Source organism: Leopardus geoffroyi, chromosome B2, assembly GCF_018350155.1.
Source record: "Leopardus geoffroyi isolate Oge1 chromosome B2, O.geoffroyi_Oge1_pat1.0, whole genome shotgun sequence".
NCBI lineage: Eukaryota > Metazoa > Chordata > Mammalia > Carnivora > Felidae > Leopardus > Leopardus geoffroyi.
The window spans coordinates 42,695,118-42,711,236 of NC_059332.1; positions in this window are offsets into that span (position 1 = coordinate 42,695,118).

Consider the following 16,119-nt stretch of genomic DNA (forward strand, 5'->3'; position numbering starts at 1 on the left):
CGTTTTGATTTTCTGAGAGGCAGAGAGAGACAGAGCATGAGTGGGGGGCGGGGCGGGGGTAGAGAGCAGGAGACACAGAATCCAAAGCAGGCTCCAGGCTCTGAGCTGTCAGCACAGAGCCTGACGCGGAGCTCGAACTCACAAACCTCGAGATCATGACCTGAGCCAAAGTCGGACACTTAACCGACTGAGCCACCCAGGTGCCCCTCTTTCTGTATTGTTTTAAATTTAGTTTTTGAATAGATAACATATATAAGGCTCAAACATCTAGAGATGCTTAAAGGTATAGAGTATAGATGCTCTCCCACCCTTGCTCCCTCATGCTCGGTTCCTGTTCCATCTGATGGGTAACCATTGTTGTTAGGTCATTACTTCCATTCAGGCTTTGTTTTGTAAGTTTGCAAGATAATCGTATTATTTTTAGCCTTGCTTTTCTCATGAATGGTGTCACATTACACTGTATTTTGTTTGTTTGTTTGTTTTCACGTAAGACATCTTGGAAGTATTTCCATACTGTAATAAAGAGCATAAAGAATTCTCTCTCTTTTCAACAGATACATAGTATTCCATTGTCAGGACGTATTATGAATTATTTAACCAGTTTCCCATTACTATTACGAAGAAAAATGCAATGAACATCTTTCACATTTACCGTTTGCATATATTTAAGTATACCTGAAGGGTGGGTTCTTTTTTTTTTTTTTTTTAACATTTATTTTTGAGAGAGAGAGAGAGACAGAGAGAGAGAGAGACAGACAGAGTGTGAGCGGGGGAGGGGCAGAGAGAGAGAGGGAGACACAGAATCTGAAGCAGGCTCCAGGCTCTGAGCTGTCAGCACAGATCCTGACGCGGGGCTGGAACACACGAACCGTGACATCATGATCTGAGCTGAAGTCGGATGCTCAACCGACTGAGCCACCCAGGCTCCCCCGAAGGGTGAGTTCTGAGAAGTGGAAATGCTGGGTCACAGGATAGGTGTATTTTATATTTTGATAGATGCCAAATTGCCCTCTGTGGGGGTTTGTTGTGCCAATTTGTATTGCTATCAGCGATGTATGAGAGCGTCACTTTCTGAACAATTTCACCAGCAGAATGTGTGTTCGAACTTTCAGGCTTTTATCATTTGCTAAGAGAAAAGTGGAGTAGCTTTGTATTATATTATCATGAGTGAGGTCATATATATTTTCAAATGCTTAATTCATAGTTCTTTTTTAGAAGTTATCTGCTCCTATCCCTTGCCTATTTCTGTACTGTTTCTGGTCTTTTTCTTATTAATTTGTAGGAGCCCTTTATTTATAATAGAGACCAGCTCTTTTTTACTGGGATAAGCTGCAAATATTTCTTCCTAGTTTGACTTTTAAAAGATTTTTTCTTTTTTCTTTCTTTCTTTCTTTCTTTCTTTCTTTCTTTCTTTCTTCTTTCTTTTTGCTTAGGATGTTTGTTGTTTTTTGTTTTGCCATGGAGGAGTTTTTGGGTTTCATGTAATCAAATCAGTCTTTTTCTTTTATAATATGGATATTCCGTTATAGTTAGGCACACTTTCCCTATTGCAGGTCTTTAAGGAATTCTTCCATATCTTTTTTTTTTTTTAGCACTTATATAGTTTTATTTACCTTTTGTCTAAGTCTTTGATCCATTTTGAATCTTCTAATTGAGTCCAAGTTTATTTTCATCTAGCTTGTTAGTCGATATCCCACTTAGTCAATCCCTTATTGAACAATCTATTTTTTTCACCCATGATTTGAAATGACACTTCTATCATTACGAAATCCTATATTATTTGGACCCATTTCTGGTCTATTATATACCATTGGTTTAACTATGTATATGCCAATATGACCATTTTTTGAAATGTTGAACATGTTTTCTATCATGTAGATCATGTAGGATACGGCCTTCTCGTTTCTCTTTTTTTTTTGCAGAGTTGTGTGGACAATTTTTTTTTTGTTTTGTTTTCTTCATATGAAATTTAAAATCATATAATCTGGCTAAAAACCACACGTTTGGGGCGCCTGGGTGGCGCAGTCGGTTAAGCGTCCGACTTCAGCCAGGTCACGATCTCGCGGTCCGGGAGTTCGAGCCCCGCGTCGGGCTCTGGGCTGATGGCTCAGAGCCTGGAGCCTGTTTCCGATTCTGTGTCTCCCTCTCTCTCTGCCCCTCCCCCGTTCATGCTCTGTCTCTCTCTGTCCCAAAAATAAATAAACGTGAAAAAAAAAATTTAAAAAAAAAATAAAAAATAAAAAATAAAAACCACACGTTAGTATTTTTAGTGGAATTTCAGTAAATCCAAACGGTCACTGAAGAACGATGGACATTTTACTCGGAAATTGAGTCTTGTTATCTGAGACTGTGGGGTGATGGTCATTTGTTTGAGTCTCTTTGCCTCTCCATCACTTCTAGGCCTGTTTAGAGATGAAAGGCTTTTGGGAGATACAAACACTTCCAACTCCCCGAGTGTTAGCTGTTCATCATACAGCAATGACGAAGGGCCCGGGCCTGGTCTCTAACCATCTTCTCCTGGACCAAAGCTCAACCTGGTTTGGGTTGGGGTTTGGGGGGAGAGGGGAGGATCTGTCACCGACAGATTGGAGCTGGGGAGGGAGCTACCATCTGGGTATCCAGAACTGAAAGTCAGCAATCTCGGACAAAGATAGAAGGGGCAGGAGTGGAGGACTGTGGGCTACCAGTAGGTCTGCAGGAAGGTGAGGAGGAAGAGAAACCAGAGGGTGGGCAAGAGCAAACTGTGGGGGAGGAGGGGGAGAGGGAGGAGGGGAAGAGGTGGAGGGGGGAGGGGGAGGAGGGAGGAGGCAGCATCTGGGCAGGAGCCCGGTTCCAGTGAGGCCCTAAAGAGACTGCAACCTCTTCAAGGGCTGGGACAATGTCTTCAGTGGCGACATCTTTTAAAATATGTAATAAACAACATACATGGAAGAATGTAGAAAACGTATGTGCGCTGCTTACTGAATGGCTCTGAGGTCAACTCCCTTTCAGTCACCACCAGGTCAAGAAACAGAATGTTTCTGCCAGCTAACCACTGTCCTGCCAGTTTATGATCAAAAAGACAATTGTTATTATAATAAAGAAAAAAACGTTGACAAATTCAAGACCAGGGCTGAAATGTGCTAGAAAGGGGATTGGAACCTTGGCCAAGAAGAGAGACCCAAAGAGTAAATCAGGAAACTGAGGCAAAGGTGTAGCCCTGGAGTAGAGGTCTGGGAGCAAGGTGACTACTCCATGGGGATGTGAGCCCCCTGGCATTTGCATGTGCCCCCCCCCCCCCCAGCTGCTTGGCTCAAAGCAAGCTGCTTAGGCTAGCCAAGTAGCTGGGGCAGAAGCTCAGCGCACATACATTTAGGGCCTCTGGAGGCCTGTAGTGCAAGATTATCTTAGTTTTAAGGAGTGGAACCCCACTTCAACTAGCCTGAGTAAGCAGGTGCAGACTAGGCGCCTCCCAGGACTGAGGTCAGCTGGGTCCCAAGACTCTACTGGGGAAATGAAGAATGCAGATTCCTTTCTTTGTTTCTTTCTTTCTTAAGTTTATTGATTTTGAGAGAGAGACAGTGTGTGGAAGAGGGACAGAGAGAGAGAATCACAAGCAGGCTCCGTGCCCTCAGCACAGAGCCTGATGCAGGTCTCGATCCCATGAACCATGAAATCATGACCTGAGCCGAAATCAAGAGTCAGACGTTCAACCAACTGAGCCACCCAGGTACCCCAGAATGAAGATTTCTTGAACTCTCTGTGGGCTACTGGTCTCTCTCTTCCATGCCTCTCTTGGCTTCTTTCTCTCCTTGCTTTCTAAGGGTACTTTCTCCTCTTGCCCAAGGCCCAAGAGAACCCTTCTATATACACCAGGACATTTTTCAGCTCCTGCTCTCAAGTGTCCTTCTGCTTAGATCCCTTCTCCAAAGGAAAAAGTCTGATTGCTACCCCCTACGTGGGTCCCACCGTGGGCCAGTGGGTGGTGCCCTAGGCCCAGAGAGTCCACCTCATTTCTGAGGAGATTTCTGTAGTTTTGAGGTTTGATTCAGCCCTGAGAAGTAATCAGGAAATTTGCTGAGACCTGGGTCTCAATGGCCTCTGCCATGGGGTGGCATGGGAACGAGGGTCACGTGAGCAGTCAGCACCCCCTTCACCTATCAGGGGTGCATCTCAGAACTTTGTTTCTTGGTGACAAGAAACCTTCACAAGAGAAAGTTACTGGTGGCTTAAAAGATGGTTTTCTTGGAGTGGAAAGATAGATTCAGAAGACTCAGGATTCTCAATGCCTGAGGCCTGGTAAAGACAGTTTTGCTTTTTGGAGTTGGAGTATTTGTGAATGTCAAGGGCATCTGTGCTTGACTAGTCAGGAGCAAAAAAGGGCATGGCCCATGTTAGTTTCTGTTGTAGGGGAGCATGAAGCTTGGAAGTTTGATGCCAGGACAGGTCAAGGGAATGCAGACAGATGACTGAGGATGCTGAGTGTGAAGTAGGGCAGGGCGGGCACTTCTGGAACAAGTGTGTGCCTGGGGTGGGCCGCCTGCTTGTGTGTGGCTGGCTCCATGGTAAGGAGTCTGGCCTCTTGGTCTAAAGATACCTGGAAGGATAAGGCAGGAGGAGCCGATGCTCTCCCACGCATGGGCATTTAGGAAGGGACTCTGTTGTTTATTTTTAGGAAAGGGAAGGATCAAAGTCATTCAGTCCCCTCGTGTTTCCATGAGGCCAGGCACCATGGGCAGGCAGTGCCTATGTGGTAGTCTATGAGGAATCTCTGTGGGACCCCATTAGTTCCCTAACATCTCTGCCATTGCCCTTTTAAAATCTGGAAATCCCTACCCAAAAGGATGTCTTTGGCTTGAGAATATTGCTGGAAAGCCCATAATAAATCGTTCCCATGTTCAAAGCCCATCTCAGTGAGGTCCATCTTGACCACCATATTTTATTCATTTATTTTATTTTATTTGAGACAGAGAGAGTGCACTCAAACAGGGGACAGGGGCAGAGGCAGAGAATTTTAAGCGGGCTCTACGGTCACCATGCAGCCAGACCCAGGGCTTCACCCCACTACGCTGGGATCATGACCTGAGCCGAAATCAAGAGTTGACGCTCAACTGACTGAGCCACCCAGCTGCCCCTTGACCACCATATTTAAAATCACATTCCCGGGGCGCCTGGGTGGCTTAGTCGGTTGAGCATCCGACTTCGGCTCAGGTCATGATCTCACTGTCCGTGAGTTCGAGCCCCGCGTCAGGCTCTGTGCTGACAGCTCAGAGCCTGGAGCCTGTTTCAGATTCTGTGTCTCCCTCTCTCTCTGACCCTCCCCCGTTCATGTTCTGTCTCTCTCTGTCTCAAAAATAAATAAATGTTAAGAGAAAAAAAAAATTAAAAAAAAAAGAGTAAATTGCTTTAAAAAAATAAAATAAAATCACATTCCCACCACCAGAACCTTCCAATTCCCCTTATCCTGTAGTATTTTATTTTTATGGCACTTTTTACCTAATATAGGATACGCTTTTCATTATTTTCTGTCTCCTTTTACCAGGATGTATGCTCCAGGTAGGCAGAGGCTTTTGTCTATTATGTTCATGGGTACAATCCCACTGCCTAGAAAACCATCTGGCATACAGTGGGCACCCAGAAAACACCTGTTGAACCAAATCTCTGTAACCCAAGGATGCTGAGATGGGGATGGAGGGCTGTATAATATTTTAATCTGGGATTCCCAACCTTTTCCAGGGAAAAGTCCTCTTTCACAACATTTCAGGGAGATGCATATGATAGTAGCTATACTTGGAAAGTTCCAAGTGCTTTGAATTTGTACTTGAAAATGAATTTTACTTTACTAATCTATATACATTTGAGAAACAGTATGTCATGTTCTCTATTCGTATGCATTTATGTACTATCCTAACACTGCCTGACACACGTATGTTTTCTCACAAACTGTTTGCAGTAACTCTGAGAACACCAGAGCCTGCAGCCCACAGGTCAGACTCCTGTTTACAGATGGAAGGTGTTTGCATAATGACAGCAACAGCTAAGGGCCTGCTTGGTCTCCATGCGTCTCCCTCTGGGCCGATGCTCACTTCCCCCACCCTCATGTGGTGTTTGGGTTGGGTTTGGGGGGAGATGGGAGAACCTGTCACCAAGAGATATAAAGAGTCAAGAAAGGGGTCATTGGAGCTGGGGAGGGAGACTCCATCTGGATATCCAGAACTGAAAGTCAACAATCTCGGACAAACATAGAAAGAAAGGGGCAGGCATTTAAACCATTTAAAACCGGGGCGCCTGGGTGGCGCAGTCGGTTAAGCGTCCGACTTCAGCCAGGTCACGATCTCGCGGTCCGTGAGTTTGAGCCCCGCGTCAGGCTCTGGGTCAGGCTTTGGGCTGATGGCTCAGAGCCTGGAGCCTGCTTCTGATTCTGTGTCTCCCTCTCTCTCTGCCCCTCCCCCATTCATGCTCTGTCTCTCTCTGTCCCCCAAAAAATAAATAAACTTTGAAAAAAAAAATTTAAAAAAAAATAAACCGTTTAAAACCATTAGCAACTATGGATAATTGAACACTTATTAGTTTATTGGCTGTTTAGTTATCAGAGATGAGACTCAAAAGGTTTGGAATAGCTGACAGCTAGGTTTTGAGTGGGGCAGAGTAGAGTAAGGTGAACATGGGCTTTGGGGCTACAGAGATTCTTTCTTTTTTTTTTTTTTTAATGTTTATTTATTTTTGAGAGAGAGAGAGAGAGCGCGCACAAGCTGGGGAGGGACAGAGAGAGAGGGAGATAGAATCTGAAGCAGGCTCCAGGCTCTGAGCTGTCAGCACAGAGCCCAATGTAGGGCTCCAACCCACGAACCATGAGATCATGACCTGAGCTAAAGTTGGACGCTTGACCGACTGAGCCACCTGGGTGCCTGACAGAGATTATTTCAAGTTTGTGCTCTGACAAGGACCATCTGGGTGACCAGGAAGTTACTTCTTTCGTTGCTTCTGGGTCATGGAGATGAGATGGGATGGCGAGTGCCAGATACTTAGTGGTATAACTGGGACATCTGGGTGCTCAACAAATGCTCCTTTCCTGTAAAGTTCTGAGGGAGGGGGCAGTGTCCAGGAGGGTCCTGGGCATGTGGGGGCAGGGCACCAAAGCGGGAATGAGGGCAAGTGGGGGCAGGGCACCAAAGCGGGCAGGGCACCAAAGTGCTGAAAGATGTTTTGTGCCAGGGCTGAGGATGTCTTGTGCGGGGACGACAGGGCGATCTCCAATGTCAGGGAGTTAGGGGGACGGTTATTACTCACTCCCTGGGAGCATCCCCTTTGGGTGGTGAGGTGGAGTCCCTGGGCGCATTTGTAGTGGGTGAGGGGCACTGCTGTCCCCGCAAGTAAACCATGAGCTCCCTGCTGAGCAGCTGATGAGATGCGGTGCCCTAATGAGCGAGACAGTCCTGCTGGGAGCCTCAAACTGAGACTCTAATTCCAATCAGCATTTTGATTCCAGTACATTTGGCAAAATACAAACAGCTGTGAAGAGAGCCCGTGAAAAAGACAAGAGTCCTCCTCATGCTTGCCTTTCAGCCCTCCAGCTTTTGGAGACACTCGGCCACTTCAGTTGCTTTTCCTCTCCGGCTTCTCTTTTCGGCTTGCCAGGGAACACGATACCTGCATAGGCTTCCATCCCCTGACGCCCAAGGAAACCACCCAGGTTCTGATTAGGGCCGGCCCTCTGGCTCCGCACGGGTGTCTGTCATTTCAGATGGGCTCTGTGGCGGGACCAATCACACAGATGCGAGCCACAGGGATGCCAGAGGGTCTATTTTCAAGAGACTGGTCTGGGAGCAAGTCACAGACAAAACCAGAGAACACAACCCATCGCCCCAGAACGCCACTTTTCAGCTCCTGATGGGTTTGGCCTCGATCCTCCCTGTTTTTGTGGGTAAGTCCAGAAGTGTCCACTTACATAGGATGTAATTTTAAGAGCCCTGAGATGCCCAACTACCTTTGGCCCGAAATAGAAATGCTCTTTCTGGGAGCACGCCTTCAGGCCAAGGAGGCTCCTGTGAAAAAGAAATAGCTAACCAGAGAGGGGCAGCCTGCTTCACCCATTAGCAGGCATTAATACTAGAGAAGCTTCCTGGTTTTTTTTGGAGGGGGAAGGTCCTTGGTAAAAGGCGTGTAACATAGGATAGGCACCTTTGGATATGGGGGGTGGGTACAGGAAGATATCTGCAGCCGGAGGAGGAGCAGCTTGGGGACCCAGTATCTGGGGAAACTGTAGGGAGAAGAGCAGAGGCCATCGGCCCTGATTTCACTGACTTCACTGGCTTGGCCGACTGACCGTGGATTCAGGGCCATCCACGAGGTCTTTTGTCCACGGAGCTAACAGTTCATTTATGAGTCTGCCGGTGCTCTCCTATTATTCTACTACGTTCTACAAGGGAAGGGAAGATCCACCTCCCCCCCCCCCAACCCCCATTTCAACCCACACATCAGGGAAAGTCCTAACCGTCCTCTAGAAGACTCCAAGTTGGAGGGTAAGGCCATGGCTTTGCTGCTTCAATGCCCTTTAGGAGATGGGGGGGGGGGGGAGTCAGATGCATGCACTTTTGTTAGGCTCTGTGATTGATGAGGGAGCTTGCAACCTGGTTTTGCTCGGTCTACCGGAGAAATTACCTCAATGCAACTCAAGGCCTCAAAGGAGGCTTAGTTGCTACAAAGTAGGGCAGTCTAAAAATAGAGGCTGTTTCTGTACTTGGCTCAGCTGATAAGAAGGAAGTAAATCTATCAAACAATAACATATTTAATGTTCTCAATATTTCTGATGTGCAAGTTCTGGACTGGCTACGGAGGGGGATACAGCAGGAATATAAATTGGGGGGGACCATACTTCCTGTTTCCTGGGGCAGTCTTGGCTTGTTCTCATGTAATTCTTATTAGCTCCCTCTTTTAATCTCAGGAGTGCCCTGGTTTGGACAATACATTATATGTTCATCTTCAGTAAAAAAAAATGCTGCTGAGTTAGAAAAATTAAGCAGCTCGTGTTTCTGGAATGAGCAAAGTGAGATTCAGCTGGCCTGCGTTAGGGAGCAGCTGATGGGAGTCCATGCACGTCCAAAAGTGAGCTGATGTTTCCCTTCCACTTGCCATCTAGGTTCCTGTCGTGGCTCCAGGTGGCATGGCTATGGGGCATCAATGCATCCATCCCATGTTGGTAGCACCTTCTGGAGATCTTCACCCTAAGATCTACAGTGTGAAGGGTTCCCCTTAGAGTTGTGTGTCACAGCTCCCTGGGTCTTGGGTTTGGAAAGGGCAGAGAGATTACTTGTTTTTTTAAAGTTTTTATTTATTTATTCTGAGAGAGAGAGAGAGAGAGAGCGAGCATGTATGAGCAGGGGAGGGGTAGAGGGAGAGAGAGAGAATCCCAAACAGGCTCTGCCCTGTCAGCTTGGAGCCCAGCTTGGGGCTTGAACCCACAAAACCGTGAGATCATGACCTGAGCTGAAATCAAGAGTCGGATGCTTAGCCGACTGAGCCACCCAGAGTCGAGAGATTATTGTCTTATTTCCAGCTGTTCACTCTCACCTGGGAGCCTGCCAGCACCCTGGGGGCAATGGTCATGCTTGTTCATCTTCCCATGTTTTGGCACAAGTGTGTACAACAGAGCGGTTCTCCAATACATGGGAGATGAACTGAGTCAGATTTAGCCATCAACCCCTAACACACGCTGCTCAAAGACCTTCATGAAGATGTTCTCCCCGGGGGTTGTTGGCCATGACTGGGGAGACACTGAGCTGACTGGTGCACCTGAGTCCCTCACAGGTGTCTGGTGGCATTGACATCTCAGTGGTGGGGCCTGGCCTGCGTGGGCTGGGATTAGAACCCCTGGTCTCTCCTCTCTGGAATCTGTCGTCTGCGTGGTGATGGGAGGCCAGGTTCTGCTAAAGGGCCAGTTCCACATTGGGTGGCTCTCACAGCCTGTGGTTTTATGATTCCCATTTGCTGGGTTCCCTTCAGAGGTGCTGACTCTGGTATAGAGAATAAATCCAGCCTAAGGGCCTTCTTCCGGGGGCAGGTGACAATTCTGGGAGCTGTTAAGGAGAAGGGAGAGGTCTCTGGTCAGGAAAAGGGGTGGCTGGGAGCAGACAGAGGGCAGGGTGTGGCTGTATCACTCACCAAAGGCCACCATTACTTGATTAAAATGTCCCTCCAGCAGGGCCAAGGGCAGGCAAGAGGGAAGAGGTCAGGGAGTGTGGCTCCCCGGACTTAGCCCCATACAGGGCCTTCTGAGCATTAGTTGCAGAGGGTTAACTGTGACTGGCAGGGGTCACTAATCGGTTTAGAAAGAGGAGTATAGCTAGGGCAGGGATGGTAAAAGAAGAAAGAAGGGGTGATAAAAAATAAGCATATCTGATCCCATAAAAGGGCTTGGGGACATGAATAAAGGGAGGTTCTTCATATAAGGACAAGTGGAATTTGATAAAGTAGCTTTATCGTCCCCACCCTATTGTCCAAGATGTCAGGATTCACCGGGTCGGGGTAGAGCAGAGCAGAGGGCAGGCAAGGGAGACACGGGCACCTCCGTGGACAGCACAAAGGTGTCTTGTGGCAGGCCCAGATTCCTGCTGATGAGAGAGGTGTTTTCAGGACACCAGAGTTGTCCCTGGCCAGCCATGAGCATGCAGCTGTCATGTCAGGGAGCCCGAGGGAGGCACGACGCGGTGGGGCAAGAAGGAGAATCTGGGAGCTAGTTCTGATGTTTCGATCAGCTTTTAAAAAATTGATTGCTTTAATTCCCTAAGCGCCCCGGGAGTTGCTTCTATTTGCACTGTATCATTTTTCAGATGGGGAGGCAAGAAACAGACAGTGAAAACAGATATACTTGGACAGAGGGATTTCGGTTCCCCATAACATGCTCCCCACCAAAAGTGACCCTAAAGGCTTGTGGCCTGGCTTCCACTCTTGAGCCAGATAATTAACAGTCCAATTCCAGTCTAGTCACTTTTTACCTGGAGGCTCCCTGAGCCTCATTCTTAGCCTGGTGGGCTGTGTGAGGATTGAGGATGATGTATGGACGTGGCCCCGTGCCACCTACCTCCGTCAGTGCTCAAGGAATGGTGGATGCTGGTCTGTGGGCATTATGATAGGAAGCACTTACCCAGTGCCCACCAAGTGAGTCCTGCTAAACAATTTGCACACCACAGCCCGTTCATCCCTTCAGCCCACTTCACAGATGAGGACAGGACATACAGAGTGACTCCTGGAGTACATACACAGCAGTTCAACCTCTTGCTAGTGTGGTAGAGCTGGGATTTGAACCCAGGCAGGCAGACTTCAGAGTTCAGGCTTGTTCTACTGCTTGTGTTCACAGATATAATTTATATCAAGGCCAGAGGGAAACCCTACCTTCCCTTACTCCAGTAAAACTTGTGACATTGACACAGTTCACCACGGAGCCTTTGTCCTTCTCCCTGGGCTGTCCCTTCCCTTTTGTGATGGCCCAGATGCCCAGAGCCCTTCAATTTTTCCATGTCTCTGTTGCTTGGCTTTTGTGTGCCTGGTGTGGTTCGAGGCACTCTGAGTACATCTTCTCATCAAATCCTTCTGGAAGCTCTATGAAGATCCCAGTTTACAGATGGGAAATGGTGCTCCTTGGGTCACCCAACATGGCCCTCCCTTCCTCAAGGGTCCTGTTTTCCAAGGGGGAATGTTCTAGGTAACGGAGCAGTGTGGGCAGAAGCTCTGAGGCACCATGGCCTTTTGGGGAGTCTGCACATGTCTACATGGTTGGCACATTGTAAGAGGACGGCCTGTGGGGAGACAAGGCCTGGACTGTGCTCTTTGCTCAGCCTGAGCATGGAGGGCTGTGGTGACCTGTTAGTCCTCACACCTGTTAGTCCTCCCAATGCACCTGTCCTCATGCACCTGCCCTGATTACAAAGCCTTCTTATTTACCTCTGGGTCTGCATTTAGAGCCGGCTTGGGGAGACCAACAGTTCCATGAATGGTGATGAGGGAGTCATGGTCTTGCTTTTCAGCCCTTCCAATGGGCTACAGTGGGATCTCTCGACCTCAAGTGATGCTGGGTCCTCCTTGGCTATCAAACTGGTGTAGGTGCAAGGGCGGACGTCTCTCTGTTTGGTGAGGAAGGCAGCTGAGATAATGAGAAGGGGCTTCTTGGGAGGGAGGTGTGTGCCCAGGTAGCTTATGGAGGAGGCTACGTTGGGGCAACATGGAGGCTCTCAGAGACACACTGGGGCAAAAGAGGGTTTGTCTCTGAGGGGAAGAGTAGGAAACTGGCAGAGAGAAAGGGGTGGTCACAGTGCCCTCCTCTCTTCCACTGCTGGGTCAACACACTAAGTGAATCCAAACCAGTTGGTTAATCCCACCTAGCTTTTGTTTGAACTTGTCTCTGTGGGTTTCCTTCCTGGCTCTTCAGTGAGAACACATGCAGTCATGGTGACATTCTTACCTTCTCCTTCCCCGAGAATCTTTGTCTTAGTGAAGCAGGGTTGGTCCCATACTCTAGAGTTGTGGCTCATAGAGGCAAATTTTCCGGGAGATTTCTGATTGCCAATCCTCTGCTCGGAAGCAGAATAATCTGCAGGTTCCACACTTTCCAAAATGTCCACAGCCACCCTCCATTTTCCCAGTCCTGAGTGGCCATGAGAGGCAACGGCTGTGACCCTGCTTCTTACGTCTCGGTTGGATGAGGCCTGTGTTCCCAACTCAAAAAAGACCCTGGGGTTCTGTGTCCCAGAATTTCTAAGAAAGTCTTGATTTCAAACAGCCTGCCGTGTTGGGAGACCACATGTCAGGCCAGTGCCAGATGAATGTGTCCTGATTTTTGTTTCAGAAAGTATGGTCAGCATAAGTGGGGAGAGAGAAATTGGAAAGGACAGTAATTGGAGCCTGGTCCTGGGCATGAGGTGGAAACCACAGAGAGGCTCCATTTCAGTTTGCTTAAGCAACGGTAGCTATCATAGCCTATCAGGGTGCAGGGGCCATCAACGTCAAGGTTGTCTGGTTCAGCCTCAGTCTTTCCATAAACATGTCCTGGCGGTGCTGAGTGCTGGCTCAAAGTCAGGTAGACACAGGTTTGAATCCTGGCTGTGCCACTTTCTAATTTGGACCTTGGGCAAAAAGTGTAACTTCAATCTCCAGTTTATAAACCTAGAAGAATAACGGCACCCTATACCACAGGGTTGTTTTTAGAATTAAACAAACAAATGAATGGAAATTGATTACTCCAGGGCTGGCTCAGTAGTGGTTACCGTCCTCCTGGTCCTCCTCACCGTGTGCCTGGTGCTGTGCTAGGGTGTGTGGACACCAGAGTGGACAAGACGTAGTCCTGGCCTGGGGTAGACACTGCTCATTACCCACTCTTCATCCAATCTGTCTCCCTTCCTCCCTTCCTTTCTCTCTTGCTCCCTCCTCCCTTCTTCCTTCCCTCCCTTCCTTTCTGCCATGATGAGCCCTGATTTATTCAGGTTAGCAAAGTATCCCTCTAAAAAAAAAAACCACCATTTCCCAATTTTGTTTTCTTTTGGTGATAGAGGTGTTCATGTGATAGAGTCTGAGCCAATGAGATGTAGGTGGGAGTCACTGGTGGGATCTAAAAGCCTCTTTATAAGGCGATGGTGTTAGAGGCACCTGGGTGGCTCAGTCATAAAGCGTCTGACTCTTTGTTATGGTTCAGGTCCCTGTCTTGCAGTGTGTGAGTTCAAGCCCCACATTGGGCTCTGCACTGACAGTGTGAAGCCTGCTTGGGATTCTCTCTCTCTACCTCTTTCTCTGCCCCTCCCCGCTCATGCTCTCTCTCTCTCTCTTTCCAAATAAACAAATAAACTTTTTTTTTTTTTGAAGGAAGTGATGTTAGACATGGAGTAGCCATTCTTGACAGTGATGGGATGAGCATGATGACAAAGTCACATGCTAGAGCAGAGCAGGAAGAGAGAGAAGGAATTAAGTCCTTAACGGCAGAGTCAAGAAGGTAGGAACTGTAGGTCAAACCCAGCCTGCCATCTGTTTTTGTCAATAAAGCTTTATTGGAACACAGCCATGTCCATTCCTTTATGTATTATCTGTGGCTGTTTTCACAATACAGTGGAAGAATGGAGTAGCTGTGACAGGGACCACGTGGTCCTCAAAGCTTAAACTATTTCTGATCTAGCTTTTCCAGAAAAAGTTTGACGATCCCTGCTTAATGGGATCCGTGTGTCCTGTAACAACTCTGGAGTGCTTAGTCCCAAATGTCTTAGTGATGGTAATATAAATCTGTGTAAACCATTTAATTTAGTGGGTGTTTTGCTTTCTGGTTCTCCAACGTAATACCAAACCATGCACTGCCCTGCAACATTAATCCTTCCAGTTTTGCCAAGATGTCGTAAACTTCTGCTGGAAGACTCAGGGGAGAGTATCTGTGAGGGGTCATAGGCTGCAAGCAAAAGAAGCTCCTTCTAAGCCATCAAAGGAGAATGGAAAGTTTTGGACAGACCACAAAATGTTTGAGAAGTGGTCTGAGAAAGGACAAGTACTAGGCAGTTCGAGGAATATCAGAAGGCAGGGGAGAGCAGCTCCTCCATTAACAGTCCTTTTAGACAGTTCCATGGGAAAGAGGTTCATTCCCCAAAAGGATTAGGGGGCTACTGGAGTGCCAAAACTGTGAGTGTCCATCCCTGAGGGGAAAATTCCTACCTCCAAAAGAACCCAGTCATCACTGTGCAGAGCCTGCTGGTTGCCAACCCCCAATACCAATTCTCCCCTCCCCCTGCTATGGTAATAGAACCTCCAATTTTTTAACAGGTTGCATGGCCACTCAGAATATCAATGAGTTTAAAAGAGGATAGAGTGTGAGAGAGCCAAAGCATAAGAGACTGTTAAAAACTGAGAACAAACTGAGGGTTGATGGGGGGTGGGAGGGAGGAGAGGGTGGGTGATGGGTATTGAGGAGGGCACCTTTTGGGATGAGCACTGGGTGTTTTATGGAAACCAATTTGGACAATAAATTTCATATAGTATAAAAAAAAAAAAAAAGAAAACACTGAGACCTTCAATAAATGACTAAACAGCAAAAAAAAAAAAAAAAAAAAAAAAAAAAAGAATATCAATGAGTTTCCTGGTGTCCTTTGCAGCAAAGTGAGGGCATATGACTCTGTTCTTGTCATTGGGATGGGAAAAGAAGTGATGTAGGCAGCCTCTGGGGTGTGTGAACTCAAAGGCTGTACTATTTCTTCTTCCACTGCCTGGGATGTGGGTGTGGTGTTTCTCCATCTTGGACCATGTGGGGGACAGTACCAACCTAGGGGAGGCAGCTCATAAAGGGAGAAGGAGCCTCGATCTGAGACATGGAGCAGTCAGACCAGTCCCGGATGGGTCATCTCCAGAGGACATTCACTGTGACAGAAAAGACACCTCTCTTGTCTAAGTCACTGTTAGTTCTGGTCTTTGTTATGCCTATCCAATACAGTCATGGGCTTCCAGGAAGCAATTACTCATACTGAGCTGAGTGCTGAGTTCCAGGAGCTCCCACCCAGTAGATCTCCCCTTGGGACCGTACATAAAATTTCTGAGTTCTCATCCAAAAGACAGTCCGTCACATACTTCCCCAAGCCCCATCCAGTCTCCATATGCTGTCTTTTCACCTCTAGTTTCTGCACTGTTCTCTGTGGGACATGTCAGTCTCCTTGGAAAGTGCTCTGTTTATCTGCATCCAGACACTTCGCCCCAAGCAAGGGGACACAGGGGGACTGTCTTCTACTCCACTTTAGATTCTCCACTTCACAACTTCTCAACCAGCTTTCATAAATGGGCAGCGAATCAACATGGACCCTGAATGCTGTCACTTTAATCTTCTTATTTAGCCCCAGTGAATTATGTAACATATTGTATTAGTTTTTGGTGGATGCTGTAACAAATTGCTACAAACACCAAGGTAGAAGAACACACATTTATTATCTTAAAGTTCTGGAGGTCTGAAGTTTGGAGTGGGTCTCACTCGGCTAAAAGCAAGGTGATGTAGGGCTGTGTTCCCTTCTGGAGGCTATGGGGGAAAATCTATCTCTCGCCCCTTCCAGCTTGGCCACATTCCTTGCCGTCCACATTCCTTGGCTCATGGTCCTCTTCTTCCATCTTCAAAGGCCAGCAGAATGGGGC